This window comes from Saimiri boliviensis, chromosome 8, assembly GCF_048565385.1.
Source record: "Saimiri boliviensis isolate mSaiBol1 chromosome 8, mSaiBol1.pri, whole genome shotgun sequence".
In the NCBI taxonomy this organism is placed as follows: domain Eukaryota; kingdom Metazoa; phylum Chordata; class Mammalia; order Primates; family Cebidae; genus Saimiri; species Saimiri boliviensis.
Window position 1 is genome coordinate 41,525,984 of NC_133456.1, and position 4,181 is coordinate 41,530,164.

The following is a 4,181-nucleotide window of genomic DNA, read 5'->3' on the forward strand; positions in this document are numbered from 1 at the left end:
AAAGTGCTGGGATTACAGGCTTGAGCCACCGCGCCCGGCCTAGAGTCATTTTTCTAATGCAGAATGACTCCACAGATTTTAAAATATTTACTCTTTTGCCAAATTGCTCAAAAAAGATCAGGTGTACCAATTCGTAGTTCCTTCAACAATGAGTCCTTCCTTCCTCTCTCTCCCCCTCCCTCCCTTCCTCCATCCTTCCTTTCTTTTTTCCTCTTCCTGCCTCCTCCTTTCCTATCTTCCTTTCTTTTCTTTTTTTTTTTTTGAGACGGAGTTTCGCTCTTGTTGCCCAGGCTGGAGTGCAATGGCGCGATCTCGGCTCACCGCAACCTCCGCCTCCTGGGTTCAGGCAATTCTCCTGCTTCAGCCTCCTGAGTAGCGGGGATTACAGGTGCGCACCACCACGCCCAGCTGATTTTTTTTTTTGTATTTTTAGTAGAGACAGGGTTTCACCATGTTGACCAGGATGGTCTCATCTCTTGACCTCGTGATCCAACTGCCTCGGCCTCCCAAAGTGCTGGGATTACAGGCGTGAGTCACCGTGCCCGGCCTTCTTTTCTTTTTGAAATTTCTGTTGATTTGGTGCATGTTTCCATCTCAAAAGTGCAAAAACTAAAGGCTACATATGGGGATAGGCACTAAGTGGGGTACCCTATACCAGACACTGCTTCTGCCAAGTTCCAAGCAGTGGATCCGGGAGTATAATCTGAGCACTGATTCAGCAGTAGGGATGGGCGATGATGAATCTCTGTGTTCCTGACAGGGATCCACTGTGCTCAGAGCCCTGGAGAGTGCTCCTCATTGAACATGCTCATCTCCACTAACCAACTCTGTGGGAGGTCACTGATGGCCCTGGGCCTTTAATGGCTTCTTCCGGCGGCCAGGTGGTCCCACCTACATAGAATAGCACAGATCCTTTACAGAGGGGTGAGGCTGCAGGCACCAAGTTGTGTAGGGTGGTTGGCTCTCAGAATAGAGCTTCACCAGGAGAGCCTGGAGTCCTGCTAGGAGGCTGGGCTGCTTCCACAGGCCCTGTGGTGAGAGGCCAGCACATTGCCTTCCGTGCACTTGAATTAGTGGTCTGAAGCACCCAGTGGTGGTGATGTATAATTATGTTATACCCTTGTTATACATCATAGCCTGTTCTTTTTCTTTAGTTGTATTATTGCTGAACCCTCAGGTTTCCCACTGATTAGTATAGCTTTTCCACCGAAAACCCTGTTGAATTTTTTACCCTCTCTCCCCTCCTATTTGACAAATCAGATCATGCTAACTTCTCCGGCCACCTCCAATCCCACTCCTTCGAGTAATGCATCCCAGTATTTTTGGACTGCATTTGTCTCTCTTTGCTGTATTTCCATAGTTTAAAAATTATTATTGAGGCAAAATATTTTGGTATTTGATCACTTACTATGTTGTATTTTTTCTGAATTTGTCAATATAGGCAAGTCTTGTGGCCTTAACAATGTCACAGTTTTTTTTTTGAGATGGAGTCTTGCTCTGTTGCCCAAGCTGGAGGACAATGGTGCAATCTCATCTCACTGCAACCTCTGCCTCCCGGGTTTAAGTAATTCTCCTTTATCTGCCTCCTGAGTAGCTGGGATTATAGGCATGTGCCACCATGTCTGGCCAATACTTGTATTTTTAGTAGAGATGGGGGGTTCATGATGTTGGCCAGGCTGGTCTCGAACTCCCGACCTCAGGTGATCCACCTACACCAGTCTCCCAAAGTGCTGGGATTACAGGTGTGAGCCACCACGCCAAGCCCAATGTCACACAGTTTTTTAAAAGAGAGATTTGAGTCTTTGTATTATAACTCGAGTCTACATCTTTCCCTTGAGTTCCAGAGTCATGACAAACTATCTAGTTGATATCACTCCATGGGCATCACACAACTCAAACTTTGATCTACTCAAACTTGAATCTGTTGCAGTATTCTCTGTTCAGACTGACAGCCTTATTACCTCTCTACATTTCCACCAATGACTAATCTAAAATGTATATTTATTAGATCCGTCATGATCTAACTGGTCTATACATACTCATTTTGGGTCCCATCCAGTTCTTTATACTACAACTAAAGTGACCCTGACAAAATCTACATTTGATCATGTCATGTTCTACTCTCCTGCACAGCTTATTTTAAATTTGTTAATAGCTTTTCTTTTAAAAAATTTGTATTGGCCAGTCGTGGTGACTCATACCTATAATCCCAGCACTTTGGGAGGCCGAGGCGGGTGGATCACGAGGTCAAGAGATCGAGACCCTCCTGGTCAACAAGGTAAAACCCTGTCTCTACTAAAAATACAAAAATTAGCTGGGCATGGTGGCGCACACCTGTAGTTCCAGCTACTCGGGAGGCTGAGGCAGGAGAATTGCTTGAACCCAGGAGGTGGAGGTTGTGGTGAGCCAAGATCGTGCCATTGCACTCCAGCCTGGGTAGCAAGAGCAAAAGTCTGTCTCCAAAAAAATAAAAAATAAAAAATTTATTGTGGTAAACTATATATAACATAAAACTTGTCACTTTAACAATCTTTTTTTTTTTTTTTTCTTTGAGACAGAGTTTCACTCTTGTTGCCCAGGCTGGAGTGCAATGGCAAGATCTCAGCTCAACCTCTACTTCCCTGGGTCAAGTGATTCTTCTCCCTCAGCCTCCCGAGTAGCTGGGATTACCGGCATGCACCACCAAGCAGGTTAATTTTGTATGTTTAGTAGGGACAGGATTTCTCTATGTTGGTCAGACTAGTCTTGAACTCCCAACCTCAGGTGATCCACCCACCTCAGCCTCCCAAAGTGCTGGGATTACAGGTGTGAACCACTGCACCCATCTCACTTTAACAATTTTTAAGAGTATAATACTGTGGCATTAAGTGCCTTTATGTTGTGCAGCCGTCACCGCTATCTATTTCCAACACTTTTTCATTATCCCAAATGGGAGCTTTATAAACATTAAGCAGTATCTTCTTATTTCCTCCTGCTCCCCATCCCCTGCTGACCTCTAGTCTATTCTCTGTCTCTTTTAATCTGCCTATTCTATGTTTTGTATTTAAATCACATATTTGTCCTTTTTGTCATCTGGCTTCTTTCCCTTAGCATAATGATTCCAAAGTCTGTCTATATTGTAACATGAATTAGAACTTCATTTCTTTTTATATCTGAATACTATTTCATTGTATGGTCATACCATGTTTTACTTCTCTTTTATTTAATATTAAAATCCCACTTTTTTTTTTTTTTTTTTTAAGATGGAATTTCACTCTTGTCATCCAGGCTGGAGTGCAATGGTGAGATCATGGCTCACTGCGACCTCTGCTTCCTGGGTTCAAGTGATTCTCCTGTCTCAGCCTCCTGAGTAGCTGGGATTACAGGCACCTGCCACCACATCTGGCTAATTTTTGTATTTTTAGTAGAGACGGCGTTTCACCCTGTTGGCCAGGCTGTCCTCAAATTCCTGACCTCAGGTAATTCACCCACCTGGACCTCCCAAAATGCTGGGATTACAGGCGTGAGCCATTGTGCCTGGTCGCAAACTTCTTAATCTGTCCTATAAGGTACCGCATAATCTGATCCCTTCACCTGTTATTCTCAGCATCCTCTGCTCTGTGAGCTCCCTCTCTCTTTGGAGTCTTCATACTTGCATGGTTCCTACATCATACTTCCTATATCAGTGCCTCGGCACAGGCTGTCTTATTTTTGCCAGTGACCCTCTCCCCTCCTGTATTTCACTAGTTAACTCTTTTATCCCTTCAGATCTTCATTTAAGTGTTTTTTTTTTTTTCCCTCAAGGAAGCCTTTTCTGACCTCCTTTTCTGAACTCCGTGAGTTTGTGCTCCTATTATAGGATTTCAAAACAACACATCTTAATTATACTTGGTTATTCTTAAAAAAGTTCACATTGACATGTATTTGTCTTTCTAGAAAATTTTAAGTTACATGCGGACAGAGTTTGTGGTTTGGCATTTTGTTTTGTCTTGACTGGTTTTATAGAGACAAGATCTCATTATGTTGCTCACATTGGAGTGTAGAGGCCGTTTACAGGCATGATCATAGTCTACTGCAGCCGCAAACTCCTGGACTCAAGTAATCCTCTTGCCTCAGCCTCCTGAGTAGCTGAGACTACAGACTTACATGACCATGCCTGGCCAATGAACTATTAATGGTGAATGGCACTTGTTAGATGCTCA